General features: G+C 40.5%; 1 protein-coding gene across 1 annotated transcript in view; it reads right to left on the bottom strand.

Annotated features, from left to right (window-relative positions):
• The window catches only part of NUDT3 (nudix hydrolase 3), a 113373-nt gene that overhangs the window by 79412 nt on the left and 17289 nt on the right, over nucleotides 1–16672 (bottom strand). The gene's annotated exons all lie outside the window — the stretch shown is intronic.

Raw genomic sequence — 16672 nt, 5'->3', positions numbered from 1 at the left:
AGGGTGAGAAGCCATGCTGTCATTTAACCTGCAGAAAGCCACAAAGTCTGCGGAGCTGGTAGGAGAGCAAAACTGGTAGCCTTCCTTCTTCCCAAGTGGTCTTCACACTGTGGAACCACCAAGCATTCTTTCAGGTCAGGATCCTTCAGGCATCCTAGGTTCAAGTCAGAAGCCTAGAAGTCACCAGAGCCAACTTCTCCGTCTCCGTCACCACTCATATCTGATCCGTTACTAGGTCTGGGGTCTTCCTCTCTACATCTCTGAACTCTGTCCACCTTTCTCAGCTCCTCTAAGTTGACTCCAGGCATTTACTTGGATAGAACTATAGTAACTGCCTAACTCATCTCCCAACATATGTACTCTCGCTGTCCAATCTGCTCCCTCTTCTGCAGTCCAAATCATCTTTTAAAACAAAATCTAGTCAAGCTTCCCACCTACCCCTGCTCTTATTAAACCCTTCAAATGCCTTCCATTACTTTTAAAATTACAACTATAATCAGATAGGTGAAACTATAGATGAAACAGGATTGACCAAGTACTGATGAAAGCTAGGTAAGTACACTGAGTGTCTCTCTTCTGTGTATATTTGAAATTTTCCACAATAAAGTTAAAAAATAATTAACAACCTAAAAAAAAAAAAAACACAGACAGACCATGGCTGACAAAGATTCCATGGTCTGGCCCACCCCACCCCCAATCTCACTTCACCCTTGTGCTCTGCACCTCTGAAGCACTGGCTTAATTTTGTTCTTCAACTGCTCTATGGGCCCTCTCACTACAGAGTGTTCTCACATGCTTTTCCCTCAATCTGGAATGCCCTCATCAACTCCAACTCAAAGATAAGGGTAACCTTCCTAAGTCATCCCTGCCCACCATCCCCATATCAAGGCCTTTTGTCAAATGGTGCCCGCTAACTGATGGTCTTTTCCTAGACAATGACACCAAGTCTGCGGTCAAACATTTCTGAACGTGACTAACTATATACTTCATTAGAGTGGAGTCCATATTTCTGCTTATCAAGTGGACACAAAGCATTCTGTACAGCACCTGGCAGGGAGCCAGCATTTTAAAAGTGGTTGTTGAATGATTACTATCTAAGAATACTAGGGGAATTGTTTTCAAATTCTTATAATAAAACACATAATAAATTTAAAAGAAAATTGTTTGTTATTTTAGTCTCAATTTCCTGCAAGTTGCTACAGAGAAATTATTCTTATTTATTCCCTTTTAGAGAGTCTTTCCTTTGAGATAGTGGAGTACTCAACATTCCTGTGATGGAAGTATCATGATTACCAACCAAAAATAACAACATAAACCCACACCCTGGTCCTGCCTCACTCTTCTTTAATGGTTGCTTCTCCTCTTCCCTCCCCCAAATCAACATCAAAGGACTGGAAGACACTTGGGGATAAATTCCCTGCCAGATCCCAGGAACTTCCTTTCAATTCCCGCTCCAGATAGCAGGCAAGTGGATTTCTATCAGGGATGCCTCAGCAGAGGCCCCAGGACTTCGCTCCATTCTGCTTCCCTTGTGATCAACGCGAGCATTCCTTCTGCAATGTATTCCAGACATCATCACAGGGCCATCCACTTTGTATCATGCAGTAAATTGACATTAAAAGAGCTTTATCTTTTTATTTTATCAAAACTTCTTGGTGACAGGCATAAAGCAGAAGCTGGAAATTAAATCTGATTTAAATGACATTGTTTATCATTCAGCGTAACCATTCATGTAAGTAGAAAGTGACATCTGGAACATTCATTCAGTATTTCTTAGAACGTCATTAAGACCCTAAGAAACAAATGGCCAGCAAGGAGACTAAATTTATCAAAATATCTTCTAAACAAAAAAGCACATGAAGCACTTGGCATGGGCTTCATGAATTATTCAGACATCATTAATCCAAGTTTATAACTGAGGAGCCAAGTAAAAAATTAACTTTTATTCTATGCCCTGCTAAGTAAATCAACAGTAGAGTTAAAGCAAAACAAAACAAAAACAGTGAACACCCTCAAGCACTTGTTCATATGAAAATAATCTGTGTTAACTACAGATCACTCTTGTCAGGTAAAGCCAAACAGGGAGGACCCCCCTCACCTGGCCAGGAAATACTCTAATGCTGTATAAATATGTACCTGTGAATCAAGAAAGCCCCATGATATGTTGTTCCAACTGATAACTGGCATCATTACTGGCAGATAAGCCTGAATTAAGAAGGTTCTTCTTAAGGAAAAAAAAAAAAAGAGATCCTACTATACTTTTAAATCATATTTTTAAACATAAAATTGGCCACTAACACCACAGCAGGAAAGTAAACAAATTTTAAAATTCCTTTTAAGGAATTTCTTTGCAGTAACTATTCTTCATAATTACTAAAATCATAAGAATAAGACTATCTACTCAAAAGCTGAATAAGGCACTGAAATTGCCAACTTCAACTAAAGAAAAGATTTAACAGGAATTATTTTTTAATCTAGTAAGGCAAGTTCTTAAGACTACTTTATCATTTGCTAATTATAAAACCAGGGCTAGAGGCGAGACTTTCTGAACACTAGATCATTCTCTACCTGCGGGAAAGGCTGCAATTCAATTTTAGACAGCTGGAGCCCATCTTTAAGGAAAGACTTAATAGCCTATTAAAGTGTTTATTTGCCAACTGTCACTGGTGTCAGATGCTTGCCCTTGTATTTAACTAATTCCCCTGCTACCATTAGCCCCATTCTGGTGTTTATCGAATGCTGAGCAACCTGCCTACATACACCAGACCACTTATTAAGTAATCCCTCTTCTGTGGCTCTTTACCTGGTAGTTACCAGTAGACTTAAGGTGGTACCCTGTACTGTCAATTAATCATATGCATGGTGACACTGACCAAATGTGTAAATAAGTCATTCGGTGTGTCTTACACTAGCCTCAAGTATCAGAGCCCTTGAGAAGGCTTTCATGTCTATCATTCCACACAGCTAACTTTCCTTTGGGAGAGACCGTGGTGTCAAATTCATTGTATAATTTGCCTGCCAATATCTTAAAATGTGTATAGACTTTTTTTTTACATCAGTCATCTACTTCTTTATCTGTCAGCATATGGCCTATAAGTGGAATTAGGTGACAACTTCCAGTTCTTCTGTACTCCCAGGGAAAAGCTTTGCTTATACATATGGCTTTTCTGGTAGAGTCTGAGCTTTAACCCCAGCCATCTTCAGAATTATTAGTCCAAAATGCAGTGCCAATTCTGTAGAATGGGCTGTGATCTTCCTGTGCACAACCAAGACAATTATCATTACCAAAAAGTTCCATCATCAATCCAGGATGCAAAAGGAACACGCTAAGGACACTAGAACTCAACCTACAAGAGTATAAGAGCTGGGACAGGCAGGGAAGCAACTGTGACAGTGAGCTGACTAGTCTGACCACTCCAGCAGGGCTAGACAGCTCCTTCTGAGCGCGGTCACTGCCTGCCTCTAAGAGGTGACACCACCAGGACGAGCGCCACAAATCCCGACTCAGCCATGCAGGAAAGCTCTCTCCATGTAAGAGAGAGAGAAGGGGTCATCACCTATGTATCATCTTTTCAAACTGACCCATGAAATAAGACCAGCAAACTGAGGCACTCTGCTGAACAGCAGAGACCCAGCACTGTGAAGCAACTGTAAGTAAGTAGTAAGTGAGGTCGCTCAGTCGTGTCTGACTCTTTGCGACCCCATGGACTGCAGCCTACCAGGTTCCTCCATCCATGGGATTCTCTAGGCAAGAATACTGGAGTGGGTTACCATTTCCTTCTCCAGGGGATCTTCCCGATCTAGGGGTCGAACCCGGGTCTCCCGCATTGGAGGCAGACCCTTTAACCTCTGAGCCACCAGGGAGGATGTAAAGCAACTATACTCCAATAAAATTAAAAACAAAAACACAAGTCTATAGCACCATTTGTAAACATAAAAAAACATGATGATGTATCTACAGCATGCTGAGGATTAACGGCAAAGAAAGAACTGCAAAAGCGGGGATGATGCGGAATTGGTTTCTGTCGTATTTTATTGCTTCTCCTAAAGTTAACTGAAGGCTTTTGCACTGATTATACACTGTAATAATGGAGATAAATTAGGGTTTCATTCAAAAGAGTAAATATTAAGTAACATAATTTCAAATGTATTAAAAAAAAAAACCATGGATTAGGCAAAGTCCTTAGACAGCTCCAGGAATGGACGACCTGACAAAAGCGTGAGTCATGAACCTGTCTGCATTTCTCCCTTGTTCAGCAACCATTTGAGGGAGCTCCCTGGTGCTCTAGTGGTTAGTATTCAGGGCTTTCACTGCTGTGACTCAGGTTCAATTCCTGGTCAGGAACTGAGATTCTACAAGCTGCACAGCTCAGCCAAAAAAAGAGAGAGAAATTATTTCGTCTTTTACAGATTTGCATTCTATATCAAAGTTAAAAAACACGTTTTATATAATTGATGGTTGCTGATTTCATTAGTGTTATTAGCATATAAAACACTTGATATAATCAACTGGTTTTACCCTTTCGATTTCCTGTTAATAAAATTTTTTAATACCTTTAAACATTACTTAAAAAAAAAAAACCTGTACAGTATAATACGACCATTAAAACAAGGATAATTCTAAGGTAAAACCTGTAGTGAAACCTAATCATTCCAGCACATATAAAACATCACACCCTAATCAGACAGTACATTTAAAGATGTTCCTTGACATGGAGGCTGCTGCTCTTGCTGCTGCTAAGTCGCTTCAGTCATGTCCGGCTCTGTGCGACCCCATGGACGGCAGCCCACCAGGCTCCCCCGTTCCTGGGATTCTCCAGGCAAGAACACTGGAGTGGGTTGCCATTTCCTTCTCCAATGGGTGAAAGTGAAAAGTGAAAGTGAAGTCGCTCAGTCGTGTCCGACTCTTCGTGACCCCATGGACTGCAGGCTACCAGGCTCCTCCGTCTATGGGATTCTCCAGGCAAGAGTACTGGAGTGGGTTGCCATTTCCTTCTCCACATGGAGGATAAGATGTTATAAATTTAAATAAACTTAAAGAAACTTAAGTATGTCTCATTCATTGAGAATCCTGAACAAAAATGGAAGCTCTGTAATGATTAACCCTAGAATTCACTTGAGATAACCAAATGTGAAATTCATAAGTAGCCTAATTTGCTCCTGTATTACATTAGCCCAGACTGTCCCTTTGCAGCTTCTTTGCCATTTCACAACTATACCTGACGTTTTGTGTTATCCTTAAATACACAACCCTCAATCTCCTGATATGTTCTGCTGAGAATACAGAACATCCGCGTGTTCCCATCCCTACGTTCACCTAACTACCAGCATCCATGCCTATGCGCCCTGCCTCTCCTCCTGGTCTACAGAGGCAATGTCTGCACTCCAGCCCCTTCATCTGTGCATGAGATCTTCTCTGTGCCCTACTTAAGAACACTGCTCCAACAATTCTCCCCATTCTCTTTTGCGTCATATTTTACTTCTATCCCAGATCAGATCATTTCCATCAGCATAAAACATGCTTTAATTTCTCCCTTAAGAAAAAATAAAACAAAACCCTCCCTTGACTCTACATCCCCCGTCTATCTACTGGTCCTCTTTATAGCAAAATTATTCAACAAAATTGTCTATAATAACTGGTATATTTTTTACCCACTCTCCCCTTGAACCCACCATAAACAGAACTTCATTCCCGTATCAAGGTCACCAATTAACGTCAACTGTCAGTCTTCACCCCACAGGCATCACTGGTAGCCCTGTCACGTAACACTGGCTCTGCAATGAACCACTCTTTCCTGGCTTTCGGAACACATTCTCTTCTGATTTTCTTGCTCCCTTGCTTGCTACTCTTTCTGTAACTCCTCGCCTCGATCATGCAGTGCTGCTGGACTTGGTCCTCAAGTTGTCTTCTCTTTTATACCTGCACTCACTCTCTCTGTGATCTTGTCCAGCACTGTGATTTAAAACACAACAGATAGGCTGACAACTTCTAAATTTGTATCTCCAACCCATACTTCTCCTCTGAACACCAATTTCTACGTTGATCTGATCTTCTCCCCATCCCAAACCTGCTCCTTCAGTAATATTCTCCATCTCAAGAAAGATACCTCCACCCTTCCAGTTACTCTGGTCAAAAACCTCAGAGCCATCCTTGACCCAACTCAGATCTCACACTCAACCAATTAACAAAATCTCACTTTCAAATATAATCCAATTGTGACCTCATACCACCTCCACTGCCCACATCCCGATCTAAGCAATCCTGAGCTCTTACTCTGACTAAAGCAACAGCTCCGAACTGGTCTCCCTGCTCCTATCACTGCCGCTTTGCCCACATAAAGCTATTCCCAACAGAGAAACAAGCGGTGCCCCCTTTAAACTCAGACCATATCCTTCCTCTGCTCAAAACCCTCCAATAATTTTCCACTTGACTCCAGATCCAAGTCCTCATATTTCATGGCCAAAGTCCCTACAAAGACTTGGTTAAATGATATTGTATCTTGTAAAGCTCCTAACACAACACTTGGCTAAGAAAGCCCCCGACTAATAACAATGCCCTTCCTGAAGCCACCGGAGCTTCACACCAGGCTACATTTAGAATCACTGACAGCAGCAGTTCTCAAAGACTCCTGAAGGGCCTCAGGCCTCTGAGGAGCCATTACTATTTTCCTATCAACACTAGGATGTTATCTGCCTTTCCACTCTTATTCTCTCATGTGTACGCAGTAGAGTTTTCCAGAGGCTACATGACTGGCAAAGATGCCATCACTCTGACAACTAATGGAAAGTGTGCTTGTACAGTCTTATGTTATCTGGAATTTTCTAAGATAACAGGTTAAGGGTAGAAATACGGTTTTCAGGGATTAGCTCAGTTTAATCCCAGTTTTTCACTCTTAACAGCTATCATTACTTACTATAATTCCTATAAAGTGAATATTATCTAACATATCATTAATTTGAAATTCAGAAGCTTTGCTTATACCTACACAAAAACATAAGTACATTTTGTTGTTTTATTTTGCAATGTTTTTAAATTTTTTAAACTTTTATAATTTTTAAAATTTTATCTAAAACTGCTAACACTTTATGCCTGCAACATTTTATTCCAAAACAGAGAAATGTACCTATAATAACTTTTCTAGATTTAAGAATGAATTGTTTTCTTAAAAAAGGAAGGTTAGAAGACTCAATTTCTCAAACCACAGATGTACCATTCATGTCTAAAAATGCTGAAAAAGATGAAACTGACCATATCAGGGAGTTGTCTGATTCATGAAAGAGAAATCTATGCCGAGAAAACTGGATGAAACTGAAATAAGAAACAAAAATACGATGGCTTGATAGATTATTAATTACTTATCTTATTGTGTCTTATACAACAAGACATTTTCTAGTATTACTACTCAGGCAACATTCTGGGGCTAATCATTCAAAGTTTTTTTTTTTTTTTTTAATAGTATTTTACACACCATGATCAAGCGGGATTTATTCCAAGGATGCAAGGATAGCACAACATCTGCATATCAATCAATGTGATATACCACATTAACAAAATGAAGGGTGAAAAATCTATATGATCATCTCAACAGATGAAGAAAACACACTTGACAAAATTCAACATCTATTTATGATAAAAACTCTCAACAAAGTGGGTATAGAGGGAATCTACCTCAACATACTAAAGGCATATGTGACAAACCCACGGCTAACATCATACTGAATGCCAAAAAACTGAAAGCTTATCTTCTAAGAACAGAAATAAGAGAAGAATGCCCTCTCTCACCACTTGTATTCAAGATACTACTGGGAGTCTTTTAGGCAATTAAGCAAGAAAAAGAAATAAAAGGTATCCATGTCAGAAAGAAGTAAAACTATGACAATTTGCATTCTAAACACTATAAACACTCTATAAAAGTTCTATAACATTATAGAACTCTAAAAACACCACTACAGCTAAACAAATTCAGTAAAATTGTAAAGTACAAAATCAATATATAAAAATCAGTTGCCTTTCTATACAATTGTGTAACAATCAGAAACACCATTTACAATTGCATCAAAAAGAATACCTAGGAATAAATTTAACTAAGGAGGTAAAAGATCTGGATATGGAAAACTGTAAGAAACTGAAGAAGACCCAAATAAATGGACAGTTATCCCATGTTCATGGATTAGAAGAACACTGCTAAAATGTCCATTCTACCCAAGCAATCTACAGATTCAACGCAATGTCTATTAAAATTCTGATGGCATTTTTCACAGAAATAGAAAACAACAATCCTAAAATGTACATGAAACCACAGAAGACTCCAAATAGCCAAAGCAATCTTGAGAAAGAACAACAAAACTGAAGGCATCAAGCTTCCATTTTCAAACTATATTACAAAGCTACAGTGATCAAAAGAGTATGGTACAGGCATCAAAAGAGACACAAATCAACAGGAAAGAAAGAAAGTCCAAAAATAAATCCATGCATTTATGGCCAATTAATTTATGACAAAGGAGCCAAGACCATAAAATGGGGAATGGACAGTCTCTTCAATAAATGGTACTGGGGAGACTGCACAGCCACATGCCAAAGAGTAAAATGAGACATCATCTTATCCCACACATGAAAATCAACTCAGAACAGATTAAAAACCTGAAACCATAAAACTCCTCGAAAAAAACAGACGATAGCTCCTTGGCATCGATCTTAGTGATGAGTTTTTAAATCTGATATCAAAAGCAAAGGCAACAAATGCAAAAATAAACAAATGGAACTACATCAAACTATAAAGCTTCTGCTCAGCAAAGAAAATCAATAAAATGAAAAGGCAGTCTATTCAATGGGAGAAAATACTTGAAATCATGTATCTGATAAGCAGTGATATCCAAAATACATAAAGAACTCATACAACTCAATACCAGTAAAAAATCTGATTTTTAAAAACAAGCAAAAGAAACTTTTTTTCAAGATGACATCCAAATGGCCAGCAGGTACAGGAAAAGGTGCTAATCATCAACAAATGTCACTAATCAGGAAAACGCAAATCAAAATGATGCAATATCAGTTCAGATCTGTTAGAATGGCTGTCATTAAACAGACAAGACATAACAAGTATTGGATGTGGAGAAAAGGGAAATCTGTGCACTGTTTGTGGGAATACAAATGGTTTTAGCCACTAAGGAAAACAGTATAAAGGTTCCTCACAAAATTAAAGATAAAACGACCATATGATCCACCAATCACACTTCTGGGTATTTATCCCAAGTAACCAAAATCACTATCTTGAAGAGATACCTGCACACCTGTGTTCAATGCAGCATTGCTTACAATAAACAGGGAAAAAGGTGACACACACACACACACACACACGGGCCATTCAGCCATAAAAAGGAATCCCAGTTATATGTGAAATCTAAAAAAACTGAGCTTGTAAAAACAGAACAGATTGGTGGCTGACAGAAGTGGGGGTGGAGTTTTTGGCCAAAAGGCACAAATTTTCAGTTTTTTGTTTTAGGGGGTTTTTTTGGCCACACCACATGGCTCATGGGATCTGAGTTCCCCAACCTGTAACTGAACCTGGGCCGTGGCAATGAAAGCCTGGAATTCTAACCACGAGGCTATCAGGGAACTCCATAAACTTTCCGTTTTAAGACAAATTCTAGGGATGTCACGCGGAGAAGGCAATGGCACCCCACTCCAGTCCTCTTGCCTGGGAAATACCATGGGCGGAGGAGCCTGGTAGGCTGCGGTCCATGGGGTCGCTAAGAGTCAGACAGGACTGAGCGACGTCACTTTCACTTTTCACTTTCATGCATTGGAGAAGGAAATGGCAACCCACTCCAGTGTTCTTGCCTGGAGAATCCCAGGGACGGGGGAGCCTGGTGGGCTGCCGTCTATGGGGTCGCACAGAGTCGGACACGACTGAAGCGACTTAGCAGCAGCAGCAGCAGGGATGTCACGGACAGGATGGTAACTATAGTTAACAATACTGTATTATATACTGGAAAGTTTCTGAGAGAGTAAATCTTAAAAGTTCTCATTACAAGAAAAACCAAGTATGAGTATGTTACAGTGGAGAAACCAGAAAGACCTCACCATTATCAGGTCATCAATACTGATGTCCACCAGTACTAAGACACATGGACATCAAGGACTTTGATATGCTGCAATGACCAGGGCACATCACTTCTGTGATATTACTGCCAAAAATGTATGACCGCAATCTAATCAGGAGAAACCACCATCAGACCCAAGTGAAGGAACATTCTGCAAAATAACTCACTACATACTCTATGTGAGACTCAATTTTCTTCAGATACGTCAAAACAAAATACTGAAAGAGTCTGAACACAGAAGCAGTAATGAAAACCCAGCTATCTTCAATTTATCCAGACATTAAAGGGATTTGTAAAATACCATCACTCTTTTCACTAAATCTCATATTTGCTTCTCATTAGTGAGCACTGGGGAAAGAGGTGGTAAATGGAGGGTGGTCGTCCTTTAAGATGGTTAGTTGCCATATTCTAAAAAAAATGTGTATTCAAGAGAATGGAGAAAGATGGCCCAGTCATTACTGTGGTTGCCAATACTATCTTCTTTTACGATCTAAAGTGTCATTTACAACAACAGTGCAACATTTAAATAACTTTTCCATCCCCTCAATGGGTACACAGACATTAAAATGTATACACAGAGTTCAGACTATTAAAAATGTTTATTAGGAAAACAGATTATAAAATTGTATTTAAATAAGTTATAATGTTATACAAACTAAAAACCATAATGATTAACAGAAAATAACTTCATCCTTATGTTTTAGAGGAAATTATTTGGCGGTTGAATGGCATTTATCCTCACAACAACTGTAGGCCTACTATGTGAAGAGCAACATGCAGGTACCATGGAAGATAAACTCTGGGAAACACATTCAACTCTAATTATAATCTAGTGGGTTCAAAACAGGGGATGTTTTTCCCACATTTGCTATAGTGAAAGCAAAGTATCTTTATAATGGAAGAAACCTAATAAAACTGCCTTCAAAAATATTTGGTTTTGGTATTCAGAATTTGCCCCAAATATCTATGTTTCTGATAAATTCAGCTTCTTCCCACAACACACATGCGCTAGCTCCAGGATACGTGATCAGCTGCAGCTAAGGGTGACAATGAGCTACAGATGCTGCTGAATTTGGTACAGATTATGCTCCTATAACTGCATTACAACCTCTCATTCCACCTGCTTTGTTTTGATCTGAATGCTGGTGTGAGAAGTCAGTTTTAGAAACATTTTTATTCAGATTTCTCCATTCCATCGATTTAACTCCTTTTGTGGATCTGTCAGGAGAAATCTGTATTATTTCTACCTTTGTACATTATTTTACCAGAAATAACACAATGGACAGATATGAACACCCTTCTGGTTTCAGGCCCTTTATCTCCCTTAAGTGACTGAATAGACCATGTCTTAGGTTACCTCTATGTCCACTAATTTAAAGATTCTACATGGTTGCTGCAAAAGTTCATTGCAATTTTGCATTGCTGAACTTGGCCATTTGATATCATAATACATTCTTAAATAAATGTGTTTATGTTCTACATTACTTTAATGCACCTTTCTTTTTTTTTTTTTTTTTGCTAATGACATTACTTGCTATTTTATATTTATTTTAGACTATAGAAATGATGTTAGTCAAAAAGCAAATTTGAGTCATTTTTTTATTCAAATTCAAGATGGGTCATAAAGCAGTGGAAACAACTCACAACATCAACCCATGCATCTTGTCCAGGAACTGCTAATGCATGTACAGCGCAGTGGTGGTCCAGGAAGTTTTGCAAAGGAGATGAGAACTCTGAAGATGAGGAGCATAGTGGCCTGCCATCAGAGGCTGACAGCCACCAACTGAGACCATCATCGAAGCTGACCCTCTTATAACTACCTGAGAAGTTGCCGAAGAATTCAACGTCAACCATTCTACGGTCATTCGGCATTTAAAGCAAATCAGAAAGGTGAAAAAGTCTGATTAAGTGAGTACCTCATGACCTGATTTAAAAAATCGTCATTTTGAAGTGTTGTCATCTCTTATTTGATGCAACAAGGAACCATTTCTCCATTGGATTGTGACATGCAATGAAAAGTGGATTTTATAAGACAACCAGCAATGAATGGTTCAGTGGCTGGTTGGACTGAAAAGCTCCAAAGCACCTCCCAAAACCAAACTTGCACCAAAAAATGATCACGGTCACTGTTTGGTGGTCTGCTGTCCATCTGATCCACTACTGCTTTCTGAACCCTGGCAAGACCATTACATCTGAGAATTATGCTCAGCAAATGAATGAGATGCAACACCTTCAGCCGGCACTGGTCAACACAATGGGCTCAATCCTTCTCCACAACACTCCACCACACGTCATGCAACCAATACCTTAAAATTGAACGAACTGGACTACAGAGTTCTGCCTCATCCGCCATACTCACCTGATCTCTCACCAACCAATTTCCTCTTCTTCAAGCATTTCAACTTTTTGCAGGCAAAACACTCCCACAATCAGCAGGAGGCAGCAAATGCTTTCCAAGAGTCTGTCAAATCTCGAGGCATGGATTTTTATGCTACAGGAATAAACAAACTTATTTCTTGTTGTCAAAATCTGTTGATTGTTAATAGTTCCTATTTTAATTTAAAAAGAGGTATTTAAGCCTAGTTATGATGATGCTGTGAAAGGGCTGCACTCAATATGCCAGCAAATTTGGAAAACTCAGCAGTGGCCACAGAACTGGAAAAAGGTGAGTTTTCATTCCAATCCCAAAGAAAGGCAATGCCAAAGAACGCTCAAACTACCGCACAATTGCACTCATCTCACACACTAGTAAAGTAATGCTCAAAATTCTCCAAACCAGGCTTCAGCAATACGTGAACCATGAACTTCCTGATGTTCAAACTGGTTTTAGAAAAGGCAGAGGAACCAGAGATCAAATTGCCAGCATCCACTGGATCATCGAAAAAGAGAGTTCCAGAAAAACATCTACTTCTGCTTTATTGACTATGCTGCAATTCACGGGGTCGCAAACAGTCGGACACGACTGAGCGACTGAACTGAACTGATAATGATTTTAAAATTCACAATCTGAAATCACTATTACTTTTTCACCTAACTAATACAACCTTCGGAGAAGGCAATGGCACCCCACTCCAGTACTCTTGCCTGGAAAATCCCATGGACAGAGGGGCCTGGAAGGCTGCAGTCCATGGGGTCGCTGAGGGTCGGACACAACTGAGCGACTTAACTTTCACTTTTCACTTTCACCCATTGGAGAAGGAAATGGCAACCCACTCCAGTGTTCTTGCCTGGAGAGTCCCAAATACAGGGGAGCCTGGTGGGCTGCCGTCTATGGGGTTGCACAGAGTCGGACACGACTGAAGCGACTTAGCAGCAGCAGCAGGAGCACAATTTGTATTAAAGTAGTGACAGCAAAATTCTACTCACCCTTCAATACCCAGATTTACTTCTTTCCCATTATTTCCAACTTCCCAATTCAGCAATAGTCACTCCTCTGTTCCTAGAGCATTCTGGACAAGGTTCTTTACAACACAGCTATATGTTGATCACTGTGATTCCTTCAGTGGTTCTGGCCTTAGTAACAATGGCTAACAATTCCTGAATGCTCAAAATGGACCTGAGGCACTTTATCTTTCTTCACTTGGGTTTCACAACAACTACAGTAATTCAGTTCAGTTCAGTCGCTCAGTCGTGTCCGACTCTTTGCGACCCCATGAATCGCAGCACACCAGGCCTCCTTGTCCATCACCAACTTCCAGAGTTCACTCAGACTCACGTCCATCGAGTCGGTGATGCCATCCAGCCATCTCATCCTCTGTCGTCCCCTTCTCCTCCTGCCCCTAATCCCTCCCAGCATCAGAGTCTTTTCCAATGAGTCAACTCTTCCCATGAGGTGGCCAAAGTACTGGAGCTTCAGCTTCAGCATCAGTCCTTCCAAAGAAATCCCACGGCTGATCTCCTTCAGAATGGACTGGTTGGATCTCCTTGCAGTCCAAGGGACTCTCAAGAGTCTTCTCCAACACCACAGTTCAAAAGCATCAATTCTTCGGCGCTCAGCTTTCTTCACAGTCCAACTCTCACATCCATACATAACCACTGGAAAAACCATAGCCTTGACTAGACTACAGTAATTAGGCACTATTTATTACCATTTTACAGATGATAAGACTGTTAAGTCAGGTTCCCACTCTTCCTATCCTATACAATATACTCCCAAATCAGTCCCCAATCTTGGAACATCTACCCTGTTCCCTTTCCCCTCTCTAGCTCCTCTTTGAAAAGGGATAAGGAAATGTACAAAGCAAACACCATATATTTTATCCTCTTTTGAACCCACTAGCTTATAAATTACTAGAGCTCCACAAGTGTCTCTCCTGCTCATAGTTTATCCTCTGTGGTGCTCTATACACAGTTAGGCCGACCAATTGTTCGTAAGGATACACACCATTCAACCCCCAACCTTAAAAACTACCATTTCAATCAAAACCAAACCACAGCAACTCTTCCAGACTTCTTCTTGCCTCTCAAATTCCTATCACCAGACCACTTTCAGTAAATACACTTCACTTCTCTTTCTCAGAAGGATGGGGTCATCTGGAAGGAGTTTCCTCAAATTCCCACCAGTACAATTAAGGCTCTAGGTTTCGTCTTTTATCCATCCACAATCTCAGAAGAAAGTAAGTACGTTTCTTTTCTTAAACCTGTCCTAATCAACCAAATCTGCAAGTCCCCTCTCACTGTTACACTGGAGCCGCTTTCTAGAGACGCTCTCCAGCCTATCTCGCGTTCACTCTGCTCCAGGTATGCCACTTCTGCCTGCCGTTCCCCTCTGAAATGTCCTGCTGCCTCTCTGGCTGCAGTGCGGCCCGGGCTCAGGCCTGCCCTCAGCTTTTCTCTCTGGGCCTCGTCTCTCAAGCTGGCTCTCCATTCTCCCCATCTCAGTCCCCAACACTCAGCTCTCTACTCACAGCCCTGACTTCTCATTCCACCTCTAATCCCACAGCATCAGTTCACCACATTACTTCAGATCTGACATGACCAACACCAAAGTTCCATCTTCTCTCCAAAAACAACTTCTCTTCTAAATTTCCATTTTTCCTGTCACTCAGATAAAAATTTAAAAGTGACTTTTAACCAAAACAACCTTCATCTTTAACATACCATCATTAAATCTGTCCATTCCTTTGACTGCAACACCTCTTACTTCATTCCTTCACTTCATTGCCTGCTGCCATGGCTCTCAATTCTAGGAGACAGAAGCATTTTCCCAATCTCAAGACTTTCCACAACAACTCTTTGAAGGACACTTATGGTTCCCCAAAGTCCCTAAACCAAAGTCCTAATCCTCTGAAGTCAAGGTTGCAGACCCTCAACCTTCCCCTTCCTCACCACTAGGCCCACCTGAGGTTCAGACACTCAGTCTCAGGCACGCAGTGAGCTCGCCCCCAATCCCAATCACAGTGGGCCCCCTTCTCCTAACATACCTTTCCCTGCCTTCCTATCTATCTAAATTCCATCCATTTCTTAAAGCCCAAGATTGACTCTTTCAGTATTTTGCCTCCAACCTGAGGTACTTGCAAAGCACAGCCGGGTTTGTGGTTTTTTTTTTTTTTTTCTGTATCCCCATGGCTTGTGAAATCTTAGTTCCCCAACCAGGGATTGAACCTGGGTCCCAGCTGTGAAAGTGCTGAGTCCTAACCACTGGACCACCAGGAAAAGTGAAAATGAAAGTTGCTCAGTCGTGTTTGACTCTGCAACCCCATGGACTGTAGGTCCGTGGAATTCTCCAGGCCAGAATACTGGAGTGGGTAGCCTTTCCCTTCTCCAGGGGATCTTCCCAACCCAGGGATTGAACCCAGGTCTCCTGCATTGCAGGCGGATTCTTTACCAGCTGAGCCACAAGGGAAACCCAAGAATACTGGAGTGGGTAACCTATCCCTCCCCCAGCAGATCTTCCCCGACCGAGGAATCGAATCAAGGTCCCCTGCATTGCAAGCGGATTCCATTCCACAGCAGGCGGACTGCCAGGAAAGTCCCTACTTCTTTTTCTATTTGCTCTAAGTACTTTAAGTTCTGCCTTTTTGGTTTTTCTATCTGATTCCACCCAGAATACACAGCAGCCATTTGTTCAACTGTACCAACATGGCTAAAAGAAATTTAACTAATCAGTTTAGAAAAGCATATTCCTGGAGACCAGGGAACACATTCACAGTTTTAAAAATCATCCCTGCACCTAGAATACTCTGTATAAAGATGCAATAAATTCTTGTTAACCAAGACAGAACCTGAAGACTACAATGTGCATTTTAAGAAGCATCCTACAGTTTTCATAAGCTTTCATTTTTAAAATTCAGTTTTTATCTGTTCCTTGACACCCAAAAGGTTTAAAATATAAAAATTCACACATTCTCAAATATTCTTTAGGTTAATTCTAAAAAAAGAAGCCATATGCATCAAGGGTAGGACGGTATGATGAAGCTGGGAAGCATTTCATAAAAATATCAGTTCAGATCAGTGTTAGTTTCACTTGCTCTAATTTGACTAGATTATTTTTTGGCCACTTAAAATAAATTTTACAAACTTTAGCATGAAAAAAATTTTACCACACACACACAAAAAAGGCGGGGAT

This window comes from Oryx dammah, unplaced genomic scaffold, assembly GCF_014754425.2.
Source record: "Oryx dammah isolate SB20612 unplaced genomic scaffold, SCBI_Odam_1.1 HiC_scaffold_11, whole genome shotgun sequence".
NCBI classification, from domain to species: domain Eukaryota; kingdom Metazoa; phylum Chordata; class Mammalia; order Artiodactyla; family Bovidae; genus Oryx; species Oryx dammah.
The sequence above is the reverse complement of the archived record's forward strand: the minus strand, read 5'-3'. Positions and strand labels throughout refer to the sequence as shown.